This window comes from Pristiophorus japonicus, chromosome 25 (assembly GCF_044704955.1).
Source record: "Pristiophorus japonicus isolate sPriJap1 chromosome 25, sPriJap1.hap1, whole genome shotgun sequence".
NCBI lineage: Eukaryota > Metazoa > Chordata > Chondrichthyes > Pristiophoridae > Pristiophorus > Pristiophorus japonicus.
In genome coordinates, this window is record NC_092001.1 from 9,401,307 (window position 1) to 9,416,618 (window position 15,312).

General features: G+C 42.4%; 1 non-coding gene across 1 annotated transcript; it reads left to right on the forward strand.

Annotated features, from left to right (window-relative positions):
* The first annotated feature begins 12,909 nt into the window (after window positions 1-12,909).
* On the forward strand, window positions 12,910-12,992 carry trnas-uga (transfer RNA serine (anticodon UGA)). Its single transcript has one exon. It is a non-coding gene; the product is annotated as a tRNA-Ser (tRNA).
* The last annotated feature ends 2,320 nt before the right edge of the window (window positions 12,993-15,312 follow it).

Consider the following 15,312-nt stretch of genomic DNA (forward strand, 5'->3'; position numbering starts at 1 on the left):
CCGCACTCACTTTCCAGAAACTGGCAGGTAGAGAATAAAAGACAATCATCTATCAGAAAAAATGTCAAACAGAAAGTATAAACCACACTCGCATATCAGAAGCTGACGGGTACAGAGCAAAAGCCATATTTATGTTTCAGAATCTGACGGATTCAGTATTTAACCCCCCGAACATACCAGAAGATGACAGGTGCAGAATAAAACCCACATTCCCGTACCACAGACTGACAGATACAGTATACAACATACAAACACATATATGAAAGTGACAGCAACAGAATAAAATCCCCACTTACATACCAGAGAGTGACAGGTGAAGTGTAAATCCCATGTGCACATGTCGGAAAACTGAAATGCATTAAGTAAAATTGTTACTTGCATCGCAGGAACTGATCGGGGCAGAGTAAAACCCACACACACACATCTGAACAATGACACGGAGAAGGCAAAATCTTCACTCACATATCAGAGAAATACAGGTAAAAAGTAAAATTGATTCTCACGTTCACATACCAGAGACTGGCAAATACAGATTAAACTCAGACTACCACAGCAGAAACTGAGAGGCACAGATTAAACCTCAACACACACCAAAAACTGACAGTTACAGAAAAATACACACACTTGCATATCAGTGACTGAGAGATACAGTATAAAACCCATACTCACATTTTAGAGGCTGACATATTAAAATTCATATTCCCATAAAATAAATTGACATACAGTGACATGCCCAGACTCACAAACCAGTAATTGACAGTACAGGGTAAAGACCTCTCTTTCATTCCAGAAACTGACAGGTACAAAGGAAAGTCCACTCAAAATTAAACAGAAACTGGCCGGTTTCGAGTGAGGCCCGCAATCACATATCAGAACTTGACAGGTACAAAATAAAACCCAGGCTCCCATAACATAAATGGAGATAAAGAGAAAGGCCCACACTCACATACCAGAGACCGAAAGATTCAGCATAAAACTCATCTGCATAACACAAATTGACAGTTATAAAGTAAAACGAATACTCTGTCAGGAATTGATGGTACACAGTAAAACAATCCTAATATAAAGGAGAATGACGGGTTTGGAGTAGAGCTCAAATTAACATAACAGAGATGGACAGATACAGCACAAAATACACATCACACACCAAGAATGGAAAGAAACATAGAAAATAGGTGCAGGAGCAAGCCATTCGGCCCGTCGAGCCTCCATCGCCATTCAATATAATCATGGTTGATCATGCAACTTCAGTACCCCACTCCCTCTTTCTCTCCCTATCTCTTGATCCCCTTAGCCGTAAGAGCCACATCTAATTCCCTCTTGAATATATCCAACGAATTGGACTTCAAAACTTTCTGTGGTAGAGAATTGCACAGGTTTACCACTCTCTGGGTGAAAAAGTTTCTCCTCATTTCAGTCCGATATGGCTTGCCCCTTATCCTAAGATTGTGACCCCTAATTCTGGACTTCCCCAACATCAGGAACATTCTTCCTGCATCTAACATGTCCAGTCCTGTCATAATTTTATAAGTTTCTGAGATCCCCACTCATTCTTCTAAATTCCAGCATAGCTGATCCAATCTTTCTTCATATGTCAGTCCTGACATCCAGGGAATTCGTCTGGTGAACCTTCGCTGCACTCCCTCAACAGCAAGCACGTCCTTGCTCAGATTAAGAGACCAAAACTGCACACAATACTCAAGGTGTGGTCTCACCAAGGCCCTGCACAACTGCAGTAAGACTTCCCTGCTCCTATACTCAAGTCCCCTCGCTATGAAGGCCAGCATGCCAGTTGCATTCTTTACTGCCTGCTGGACCTGCCTACCTTCAGTGACTGATGCACCATGACACCCAGGTCTCTTTGCACATCCCATTTTAATAATCTGCCACCATTCAGATAATAATCTGCCTTCCTGTTTTTGCACCCAATATGGATAACCTCACAATAATCCACATTATACTGCATCTGCCATGCAATTGCCCATTCACCTAACCTGTCCAAGTCACCTTGCAGCCTCTGAGCATTCTACTCACAGCTGACACTGACACCCAGCTTAGTGTCATCTGCAAACTTGGAGATATTACCTTCAATTCCATCGTCTAAATCATTAATATATATTGTGAATAGCTGGGATCCCAGCACTGAACCTTGCGGCACCCCACTAGTCACTGCCTGCCATTCTGAAAAAGGCCCGTTTATTCCTACTCTTTGCTTCCTGTCTGCCAACCAGTTCTCTACCCACGTCAATACATTACCCCCAATACCATGTGCTTTAATTTTGCACACCAATCTCTTGTGTGGGACCTTGTCATAAGTCTTTTGAAATTTCAAATACAACACATCCACTGGTTCTCCCTTATCCACTCTACTAGTTTCATCCTCAAAAAACTCTCGAAGGTTTGTCAAGCATGATTTCCCTTTCAGAAATCCATGCTGATTTGGACCAATCCTGTCACTGTTTTCCAAATGCTCTGCTATTACATCTTTAATAATTGATTACAGCATTTTCCCCACCACCAATGTCAGGCTAACCGGTCTATAATTCCGTTTTCTCTCTCCCTCCTTTTTTTAAAAAGTGGGGTTACATTAGCTACCCTCCAATCTACAGGTACTGATCCATAGTTCAAGAAATTCTGGAAAATGACCACCAATGCATCTACTATTTCTCGGGCCACTTATTTAACTACTGTGGGATGCAGACTATCAGGCCCTGGGGATTTATCGGCCTTCAGTCCCATCAGTTTCCCTCCAACCATTTCCTGATTAATAAGGATTTCCCTCAGTTCTTCCTTCCCGTTAGACCCTCGGTTCCCTAGTAATTTCGGGAGGTTATTCGTGTCTTCCTTGGTGAAGACAGAACCAAAGTATTTGTTCAATTGGTCTGTCATTTCCTTGTTCCCTGTTATGAATTCACCTGATTCTGACTGCAAGGAACCATATTTGTGTTCATTAATCTTTTTCTCTTGACATATCTATAGAAGCTTTTGCAGTCAGTTTTTAATGTTCCCTGCAAGCTTACTCTCATACTCTATCTTCCCTCCTAATTACACCCTTAGTCCTCCTCTGTTGCATTCTACATTTCTCCCAGTCCTCAGGTTTGCTGCTTTTCCTGGCCAGTTAAAATGTCTTCCTTGGATTTAACACTGTCCCTAATTTCCCTTGTTAGCCACGATTGAGCCGCCTTTCCGGTTTTATTTTTACGCCAGACAGGGATGCACAATAGTTGTAATTCATCCATGTGATCATTAAATGTCTGCCATTGCCTATCCACCGGCAACCCTTTAAGTATCATTCGCCTGTTTATCCCAGCCAAATCACATCTCATACCATTGAAGTTTGCTTTAAGTTCAGGACCCTAGTCTCTTAGTTAACTGTGTCGCTCTCCAGCTTAATGAAGAATTCTACCATATTATGGTCACTCTTCCCCAAGTGGCCACAGGCCTCAGCTTTGTAATGTGCGAGAGGGGCTGAATGACTCAGGCTGTTCCTGTGCAATAGTTTGAGGGACGGGATGTCATCCCCCGCGTCCTATTTAACAGGTTCTATGGGTTAATTAGTCTCAACCTGTTCCTGTGTAGCAGGTCGGTGTGTCTGAAATGCCTCGTCCTAATCCTATGCAACATCTTCTATTAAGGGGAGAGTGGAGTGCGGGAGGGGAGGCGTTGGGGAGGACGGCCGCAATGCAGAGAAATCTAGAATGCTAAAGAGAAATGAAAATGAAGCAATGCCAGAAAGTGATTGTAGTAATGTAACCACATTATGTCAAGTAGGGACAGAGTACACAAACAAAAGAGTGCACTAATAAATAGGAACCTGATAAGAAAAAAAGCGATAAGATAAATCGATCTGTAGTGCAAAATAATGTTACGATCTCTAATAATGTTAAAAAGACCAATGCAAAAGCATTGTATCTGAATGGACGAAGCATCTGTAATAAGATAGAAGAATTAACAGCGCAAACAGATGTAAACAGATACAATATCGTTGCAATTACAGATATATGGTTGCACGGTGACCAGGGTTGGGAACTGAATATCAAATGATATTCGGCAGTTAGAAAGGACAGGCATAAAGGAAGAGTGGGTTGTGTTGCGTTGTTGGTAATGGAATATATCAGCGCAATAATGAGAAAGGTATTCGGCTCAGAAAGACAAGATGTAGATTCAGTTGGATGGCGCTAAAGAGAACGAAGGACCAGAAAAGATTGGTGTGAGTTGTCCATAGGCCTCCAAACAGTTGTGGTAGTGTCGAGGATAACATTAACAGGAAATTAGAGCTGCATGTAACAAGGGTACTACCATCATCGAAGGTGACTTTAAACTACATATAAATTAAAGTAATAATAATGTGGCCGATGAATTCCTGGCGTTTGTACCAGTTGTTTTTTTAGCCCAGTATTTTGCGGAGCCTACTAGGGAACAGCATATCCTAGATTGGGTCTTGTTTAATGAGAAGGGGTTAATTAAAAGTCAAGTTGTCTGGGGTCCTTTAGCGAAGAGTGGCAATAACTCGATTAAACTCGTTATTAGGATGGAAAGTGATGTAGCCCAATCCGAATCTATGGTCCTAAATCTAAGCAAAGAAAACTACGAATGCATGGGGAATGAATTGCATGGGGTATGATAGATTGGGAAGAGTCAACAAACGTCATGTTGGTGGATGGGCAAGGACTAACATTTCAGAATCGAATGTATCAATTGCGGCGGTTATACTTTCCTTTCTGGTGTAAAATAGAAGGATGCTGGCCCAACCATGGTTAACAAAATAAATTAAGGATAATATTAGATTCAAAGAAGAGTTATACAAAGTTGCCAGAAAAAGTACAAGCCTGAAGATGGGGAACAATTTAGAATTCAGCAAAAATGTGCCAAGAGATTGATTGAGAGGAGAGAAATAGAGTATAAGAGTGAACTTGCATGAACATAAAAACGGCTGCAGTAGATTCTACAAGTTCCGAAAAAGGAAAAGATTAGTGAAGACAAATGTAGGCCCTTTACAGACAGAAACGGGGGAATTTATAATGTGGAACAAGGAAATGGCAGGACAATGAAAAAAATACTTCGGTTCTGTCTTCACGGAGGACATAAATAACATCCCAAAAATGCTTGAGAACCAAAGGTCTAGTAAGCAAGAGGAATTAACGGACATGATTATTTGTAAGAAAATAGTGCTGAGGAAACTAATGGGAATGAAGGCCGATAAATCGCCAGGGCCTGATGATCTGCATCCCAGAGTACTAAAAGAGGTTGCAATGGAAATAGTGCATGCATTAGTTGACAACTTCCAAACATCTATAGGTTATGGAATAGTTCCTGCAGTTTGCACGGTGGCAAATGTAACCCCACTGTTTAAAAATGGAGGGAGAGAGAAAACAAGGAACTACAGACCGGTTAGCCGAACACCAGTTGTCGGGAAAATGCGAGAATCTATAGTAAAGGATATTATAACGGAACATTAAGATAATACCAAAGGGGTTAGACAAAGTCAGCATGAATTCATGAAAAGTAAATCATGTTTGACGAATCTACTCGAGTTTTTGAATATGTAACTGATAGAAAAGTTAAGGTTGAACCAGTGGATATAGTGTATTTTGATTTTTAGAAGGCCTCTGATAAAGTTCCACGCAAGATGTAGTGTGCAAAATTAAAACATATATGATTGGGGGTAATTTACTAGCATGGATTGAAAAATGGTTAATGGACAGGAAACAGGATCGATAGGCAGAGGGACCTGGTATCCGTAAAATAGTCTATTGAAAGCATACATACAGGTGCAGCAAGCAGTGAGGAAGGCAGATGGTATGTTGGCCTTCATTCCAAGAAGATGTAAGTAAATGAGTAAAGATGTGTTACTACATTTCAACAGGGCCTTGGTGAGACCGCACCTGGAGTATTGTGTGCAATTTTGCTTTCGTTACCCAAGAAAGGATATACTTGCCATAGAGGGAGAGCAGCGAAGGTTCACCAGATCGATTTTTGGGATGGCAGGACTGTCGTATGAGCAGAGATTGGGACGACTCGGCCTGTATTCTGTAGAGTTTAGAAGAATGAGAGAGGATCTCATTGAAACGTATACCATTCTGAACGGGTTAAATTGACTGGATGCGGGGAAGATGATTCACCTGATTGGGAAGGTTATAACAAGGGGTCACAGTCGCAGGATACGTGGTAGGAAATTTTGGAAGAGAAGGTGAGATTTATTTTTCATTCAGAGAGTGGTGCAGTTATGGAATTCCGATCCACAGAAGGCTGTGAATGCCGAGTTACTGAATATATTTAAGAGGGAGATAGATTTCTAGACACAAAATACATCAAGTGATATGGGGGAAACGCCTGAATATGGTGTTGAGATAGAGGATTAGGAGTGATCATATTAAATGGCGATGTAGACTCGAAGGGCCGAATGGACTATTACTGCTCCCGTTTTCTCTGTTTCTAAGTTCTAGGATCTAAATGGACTTATACTCTTCTTGTAGAGCAAGCTCAAGGAACTGATCGGTTTCTGCCTCTCCTGAGGCTCAGATTTGAGGCGTTAATGGCCTTCTCCTTTCCCTGTGCAATATTGCAATGCGGCTGAATGGCCTCCAGCTAATTCTGTGTAACAGGAAAGTGCGCCTCCTCGTCATCTATGCAGCAGGTACGAGCGGCCGAAGGCGTTCTACTATTCTTGTATAAAAAGCCCAAGGATCTGCATTACTTCCTCTTGTCCTTTGCAACTGGCTCGAGGGGCTAATGGAATTCTGCTGTCCTTCTGTAACAGGTTGGATGGCTTGCTCTTGTTTCAGTGTAATAGACTCAGGTTCTAAGATAACTCAATGGAAAAGTGGGTAGGATTGGAGCCACTCTTTTAGCAGGAATTGCAGGGTACGCAGTTTCGCTTCTCTGAAGTATTGATTTGCTGCAAAATGCACTGAGCTGCCGAAGAAACACCAGATCATGACCTAACTCCCGACTAAAATCGGACCTATCCAGACTATTGCCACTTTCCAGCTCTTGGTCCATAGCCTTTTAGGTTACTGGAATTGAAGTGCACATTCAAGCACTTTTTAAAGTGCTGAGGACTACTGCCTCTAAATCAGTTTCAGGAGTGAGTTCCAGACTCTCACCACCCCTGGGTGAAAACAGTGTACCTTAAATTCCGGAAAACCTCCTACCAATTACTTTATACTATGGCGCCTCTGCGAAGGGAAATAGATGCTTTCTATGCACTCGATCTAGGACATTCATAATTTTATTCGCTTCAATATGGACCCCCTGAGCCTCCTCTGTTCCAAAGAAAAGAAACCAAGCCGATGCAATACTTACTCAGAGCTAAATTCACCATCCGTCTAAATCTAACCTGTATGCTCACGAGTGCAGTCTGATCATTCCTGTAATGCGGTGACCAGAGAAGCATGCAATAATCTGGCTGTGGCCAACGAGAGTTTTACACATTTGAAGCATAACTTCCCCGATCTTTTATTCTATGGCTCATCGAATGAAGGCAAGTATTCCGTGTTGCTTCTCAACATAGAAACATCGAAAATAGATTGAGCACTACGCCATTCGACACTTCGAGCCTGCACCACCACTCAATAAGATCATGGCTGATCATTCCCTCAGTACCGCTTTCCTGTTTCCTCCCTACCTCTTGACCCTTTTAGCCATGAGGGCCACAATAACTCCATGTTGAATATATCCAATGAACTGGAATCAACAACTGTTTGCGGAAGGGAATTCCACAGGTTAACAACTCTGTGAGTGAAGAAGTTTCCATGCATCTTCGTTCTAAATGGCCTACTCCTTATCCTAAGACTGTGTCCCCTGGTTCTGAACTTTCCCAACATTTTGAACATTCTTCCCGCATCTAACCTGTCCAGTCCCGTCGGAATCTTACATATTTCTACGAGATCCCCTCTCATCCTTCTAAACTCCAGTGTACAAATGCCCAGTTGATCCAGTCTCTTTTCATATGTCAGTCTAGCCATCCCTGGAATCAGTCTGGTGAAACGTCGCTGCACTCCCTCAATAGCAAGAACTTCCTTCCTCAGATTAGGAGACCAAAACTGAAAACAATATTCCAGGTGTGGTCTCACCAATGCCCATTACAACTGCAGTAAGACGACCCTGCTCCTATACTCAAATCCCCTAGCTATGAAGGCCAACATACCATTTTCCTTCTTCACAGCCTGCTTCACCTGCATGCCAACTTTCAATGACTGATGAAACATGAAACCCAGGTCTCATTACACCTCACCTTTTCCTAATCTGCCGCCATGCTGATAATATTCTGCCTTCATTGTTTTGCCACCAAAGTGGATAACCGCACATTTATCAACATTATACTGCATCTGCCATGTATTTGCCCACTCACCTAACCTGTCCAAGTCTACCTGCAGCCTCTTAGCGTCCTCCTCACGGATCACACCGCCAGCTAATTTAGTTCCATCTCCCAACCTGGAGATATTACACTCAATTCCTTCATCTGAATCATTCATGTATTCTGTGAAGAGCTGGGGTCCCAGCACTGAGCCCTGAGGCACTCCACGAGTAACTGCCGGCCATTCTGAAAAGGACCCGTTTATCCCGACTCTCTGCTTCCTGTCTGACAACCAGTTCTCAACACTTCGGTTCTGTCTTCACAAAGGAAGATACAGATCACCTGCCGAATGTACTAGGGAACAGTGGGTCTAGTGAGAATGAGGAACTGAAAGATATCCTTATTAGGTGGGAAATTGTGTTCGGGAAGTTGGTGGGATTAAAGGCCGATAAATCCCCGAGTCCTAATAGACTGTATGTCAGAGTACTTAAGGAAGTGGCCCGAGAAATAGTGGATGCATTGGTGATCATTTTCCAACAATCTATCGACTCTGGATCAGTTCCTATGGACTGGAGGGTAGCTAATGTAACGCCACTTTTAAAAAATGGAGGGAGAGACAATGCGACTAATTATAGACCGCTTAGCCTGACATCCATAAAGCGGAAAATCTTGGAATCAATCATTAAGCAGCCCATTCTGAAAGCAGTGACAGGATCAGCATAGATTTATGAAAGGAAAATCGTGCTTGACGAATCTTCTGGAATTTTTTGAGGATGTAACTAGTAGAGTGCACAAGGAGAATCAATGGATGTGGTGTATTTGGGCTTTCAAAAGGCTTTTAACCAGGCCCAGCACAAGAGATTGGTATACAAAATCAAAGCGCATGGTGTTGGTGATAATGTACTGACGTGGATAGAGATCTGGTTGGCAGATAGGAATCAGAGAGTCGGCATAAACGGGTCCTTTTCAGAATGGCAGGCAGTGACTAATAGAGTGCCTCAGGGCTCAGTGCTGGGACACCATCTCTTTACAATATACATTAACGATTTGGAATAAGGGATAGAGTGTAATATCTCCAAGTTTGTGGATGACGCTAAACTGCGTGGCGGTGTGAGCTGTTCGGAAGACGCTAAGAGGCTGCAGGGTGATGTGGACAGATTAGGTGAGTGGGCAAATACATGGCAGATGCAGTATAATCTGGATAAATGTGAGGTTATCCATTTTGGGGGCAAAAACACGAAGGCAGAATATTATCTGAATGGTGGCAGACTAGAAAAAGGGGAGGTGCAGCGAGACCTGGGTGTCATGGTTCATCAGTCACTGAAAGTGGGCACGCAGGTACAGCAGGCGGTAAAGAAGGCAAATGGTATGTTGGCCTTCGTAGCTCGGGGATTTGAATATCGGAGCAGGGAGGTCTTACTGCAGTTGTACAGTGCTTAATGAGGCCTCACCTGGAATATTGTGTTCAGTTTCGGTCTCCTAGTCTGAGGAAGGACGTTCTTGCTATTGAGGGAGTGCAGCGAAGGTTCACCAGACTGATTCCAGGGATAGCTGAGCTGTCATATGAGGAGAGACTGGATCAACTAGGCCTTTATTCACTGGAGTTTAGAAGGATGAGAGGGCATCTCATAGAAACATATAAGATTTTGACGGGACTGGACAGGTTTGATGCGGGAAGAATGTTCTCGATATTGGGGAAGTCCAGAACCAGGGGAGATAGTCTTAGGATAAGGGTCAGGCCATTTACGACTGAGATGAGTAGAAACTTCTTCACTCAGAGAGTTGTTGACCTGTGGAATTCCCTGCCGCAGAGAGTTGTTGATGCCAGTTTATTGGATATATTCAAGAGGGAGTTAGATATGGCCCTTACGGTTAAGTGGATCAAGGGGTATGGAGAGATAGCAGGACAGCGGTACTGAAGGAATGGTCAGCCGTGATCTGATTGAATGCCTGTGCAGGCTCGAATGGCTTAATGGCCTACTCCTGCACCGATTTTCTTTGTTTCTCTGTTTCTATCCACTTAAGTACATTACCCCCAATACCATGTGCTTTGGTTTTGCACACAAATCTTTTGTGTGGGACCTTATCTAAAGCCTTTTGAAAGTCCAAATACACCACATCCATTGGTTCTCCCTTGTCCACTCTGCAAGTTACATGTTCAGAAAATTCTTGAAGATTCGTCAAGCTTGATTTTCCCTTCATAAATCCATGCTGACTTGTACCGACCCTGTCACTGCTTTCCAAATGTGCTGCGATTTCATCTTTAATAATTGATTCCCCACGACTGATGTCAGGCTAACCGATCTATAATTACCCATTTTCTCTCTCCCTCCTTTTTAAAAAAGTGGTGTTATATTACCAACCCTCCAGTCCATGGGATCTGATCCAGAGTCGATAGACTGTTGGAAAATGATCACGAATGCATCCACTATTTCTCGGGACACTTCCTTAAGTACTCTGGGATGCAGCAATCAGGCCCCGGGGATTTATCGGCCTTCAATCCCATCAATTTCCCCAACACAATTTCCCATCTAATCAGCATATCCTTCAGTTCCTCCTTCGCACTGGACCCTCGGTCCCCTAGTACATCCAGAAGTTTATTTGTGTCTTCCTACGTGAAGGCAGAACCAAAGTATTTGTTCAATTAGTCTGCCTTTTCTTTGTTCCCCATTATAAATTCACCTGAAATCCGACTGCAAGGGACCGACGTTTGTCTTCACTAATCTTTTTCTCTTCCCATATATATAAAAGCTTTTGCAGTCACTTTTTATGCTTCTGGTACACTTCGTCTCGTATTCTTTTTTTCCCCTCTTAACGAAACCCTTAGTCCTCCTTGGCTGAATTCTACATTTCTCCCAGTCCTCAGGTTTCCTGATTTTTCTGGCCAATTTATATAACTCTTCCTTGGATTTAACACTATCCTTAATTTCCCTTGTTAGCCACGGTTGAACCATCTTCCCCGTTGTATTTTTACTCCTGACAGGGATGTACAATTGTTGAAGTTCATCCATGTGGTCTTTAAATGTTTTCCATTGCCTATCCACCGTCAACCCTTTAAGTATCATTTGCCAGTCTATACTAGGCAATTCACGCCTCATACCATCGAAATTACCTTTCCTAAAGTTTAGGTCCCTAGTTTCTGAATTAACTGTGTCACCCTCCATCCTATAAAGAATTCTACCATGTTATGGTCACACTTCCCCAAGGGGACTCGCACAACAAGATTGCCAATTAGTCCCTTCTCATTACACATCACCTCGTCCACGATGGCCAGCTCTCTAGGTGGTTCCTCGACATATTGTTGTTTAAAACCATCCCTAATATACTCCAGGAAATCGTCCTCCACCGCATTGCTACCATTTTCGTCAGCCAAATCAATATATAGATTACAGTCGCCAATGGTAACTGCTGTACTTTTATTGCACACATCCCTTATTTCTTGTTGGATGCTGTCCCCAACCTCACTACTACTGTTTGGAGGTCTGTACACAATTACCAGTAGCTTTTTCTGCCATTTGCTATTCTGCAGCTCCCCCCATACCGCTTCCAAATCATCCAAGCTAATGTCCCTCCTCATCATTGCATTCATTTCCTCTTTAACCAGCAACGCCACCCCGCCTCCTTTTCCTTTCTGTCTATCATTCACAAGCATCTTATCTACCTGCCCTGCTACCGTCAAGGATTCTGTGGACATGCACTCCAAGGTCATTTGCACCTCTACACTCATCAGTGGCCTAACATTTAATGTTTATTCCCTTTCCCTATAAGCACTCACCAAATGCATTATCAAACACTTATCCGGGTTGAATTCCATTAAACCCATGACCAGTTCTTTGATATCTACCTGCAATGTACAGCTTTCTTCCTCATTATCAAGCATACCTGGTTGACCAATCTTTTAGTCACCTGCGCTAATTTGTATTTAGTGGCTCGGTGTCAAATTTGTTTCGCATAATACTCTTGTGAAGCACCTTGGACGTTTCGTTAATTTCAAGCTGCTAATTATATATAAGTTTTTGCTGTTGTTTAAAATGAGTGTGACATAACGTTATATAGAGATTGCATCACAGAAAGAGACAATTGTACCTAACTGGTGTTGCTAGAGTTAATGCTGCACACTACCCTACTTCACTTGATCCTATCAGCATATTGTTCTATTGCTTTCTCAGTCATGTGCTCTGGTAATTCCCTTTAAAATGAATCTGTGCTATTCGCCTCAACTACTGCTCATGTAGCATCATCCACATCTAACCACTCTTTGGTAAATAAGTTGCTGTTGAATTGTCTACTGAATTTGTCGGTGACCTCCCGTTCTGAACTCCTGCACAATAGCAAACATTTTCTCCACATCAACTCGATCAAATACCTTCAAAATGTTAAAAATATATCTCACTTGTTTTTCGAGAAATAAGCTCCCCAGACTGTTCAGTTTTTACCGAAATCTAAATTATTTCAGTTGTGACCGAAAATTTTCCTTCTTTGCTGTGAGATTCTGTGATTCTATGATTTAATTTTCACATCGTCTGGGAGATCCAATCGGGCAAGCATGCAGGCGGTCTCTCTGACAACTTGCACCGACGATTCGACTATTAAAGCAGTCCTACTGTGTAGCTGCGATGGCCGAGTGGTTAAGGCGTTGGACTTGAAATCCGATGGGGGTTTCCCTGCGCAGGTTCGAATCCTGCTCGCAGCGATTCGACAGATGCTCTTTTTTTATCGACTCACGGGATTCTCATTGGAATCTGATCACAATTCCCTCCACTGCCCTTTATTACACTGATTGACGCGAAGCTGTTGTTCGAACTGGAAACATTAATAATTTATCGGTATTAATTGTTGGTTTATTGGACACTATCTGCAAAAATCAGTGAGCAATATACACAGCATGAAACAATGCCTTTTAATAAAGGTCAGTGCATTGTTTGGGAGGAACTCACCTTTAGTTAATGAGTGTGAACGAGGTTTGGTTTTATAAAGATGAACAAGTTTTGCCAAAATGACCACAGCTGCGTTTGACGTTGCAATTTTCTGATAACATCAGTGTTTGCATCAAAGTAGATGCCTTATCCATTAAGCGACGTGGCCCCTGCAGTTTGCAGCAGAATAATGTACAGCAAAATTCTAATGGTTCAAAGTGTAATTGAAAGGCAAGCATGACATCTCGGTGCCGCAATGCAAGGAGTATTCGGAACCCAGGAGAGGGCTCTGAGCTAGTTCGAGTGGGTGAGAGCTCAGATCACAGCACCCCAAGAAAAAATGCAAAATGCAGGAGGCAACAGAGCAGAGTAGCACTGGGGTAAGTGTAAACGACAAGGTGATAGGAAGGGACAATATGTATGAATATAAAGTGGCTGCAGGAGGGGTCAAAACTAAAAATCCTGGTTTAAAAACTGGTATTAAAACACTCTACCTAACCGCACGCAGCATTCGAAATATAATAAATGATTTGACGGCACAAATCATCATAAATGGGTATGATTTGTTGGCCATTACAGAAACGTTGCAGGTTGGATAGGACAGGGAATTAAACATACAGCGGTATCTGACAATTCGGAGAGATAAACAAGAAGGGAAAGCAGGTGGGGTAGCTCTGTTAATAAGGGATGATATCAGGGCAGGTGTGAGAGACGATATTGGCTCTAATGAACAAAATGTTGAATCATTGTGGGTGGAGATTCGAGATAGTAAGGGGAAAAAGTCACTGCTGGGCGTAGTTTATAGGCCCCCAAATAATAGCTTCACGGTGGGGCGGAAAATAACCAAGGGAATAATGGAGGCATGTGAAAAAGAAATGGCAGTTATCATGGGAGATTTTAACCTACATATCGCTTGGTCAAATCAAATCGCACTGGGTAGCCTTGTGGAGGAATTCATAGAATGCACACGGGATTGTTTCTTTGAACAATATGTTACAGAACATAAAAGGGAGCAAGCTATCTTAGATCTGGTCCTGTGTAATGAGACAGGAATAATAAACGATCTCCCAGTAAAAGATCCTATCGGAATGAGTGATCACAGTATGGTTGAATTTGTAATAAAGTTTGAGGGTGAGGAAGTAGTGTCTCAAACGACCGTACTATGCTTAACCAAAAGTGACGATAGTGGGATGAGGGCATTGTTGGCTGAAGTAGACTGCAAACACAGACTAAACGGTGGCACAATTGAGGAACAGTGGAGGACTTTTATGGAGCTCTTTCTTCGTGCTCAACAAAATATATATTCCAGTGAAAAAGAAGGTCGGTAAGAGAAGTGATAACCAGCCGTGGATAACCAAGGAAAGAAAGGAGAGTATCAAAATAAAAACCAATGCGTATAAGAGGGCCACGGTTTGTGGGAAACTAGCAGATTGGGAAAATTTTAAACGACAGCAAAGAATGAAGAAGAAAGCAATAAAGTAAGAAAAGATAGATTACGAAGGTAAACTTGCACAAAATATAAAAATAGTTAGTAAAAGCTTTTACCGATATATAAAACGGAAAAGAGTGACTAAAGTAAATGTTGGTCCATTAGAAGATGAGAAGCGGGATTTAATAATGGGAAATGTGGAACTGGCTGAGACCTCAAACAATTATTTTGCTTCGGTCTTCACAGTGGAACACACAAAAACCATGCCAAAAATTGCTGGTCACGGGAATGTGGGAAGGAAGGACCTTGAGATAATCACTATCACTAGGGGGGTAGTGCTGGACAGGTTAATAGGACTCAAGTTGGACAAGCGCCCTGGTCCTGATGAAATGCATCCCAGGTTATTAAAAGTGATGGCGGACGTTCTAGCAGATGCATTCATTATAATCTACCAACATTCTCAGGACTCTGAGTAGGTACCAGCGAATTAAAAGCAGCAAAGGTAACGCCTCTGTTTAAAAAAGGGGGCAGACAAAAGGCAGGCAATGATAGGCCGGTTAGTTTAACATCTATAGTGGGGAAAATGCTTGAAGCTATCATTAAGCAAGAAATAGCGGGACATCTAGATAGGAATAGTACAATCAAGCAGTCGCAACATGGATTCAGGA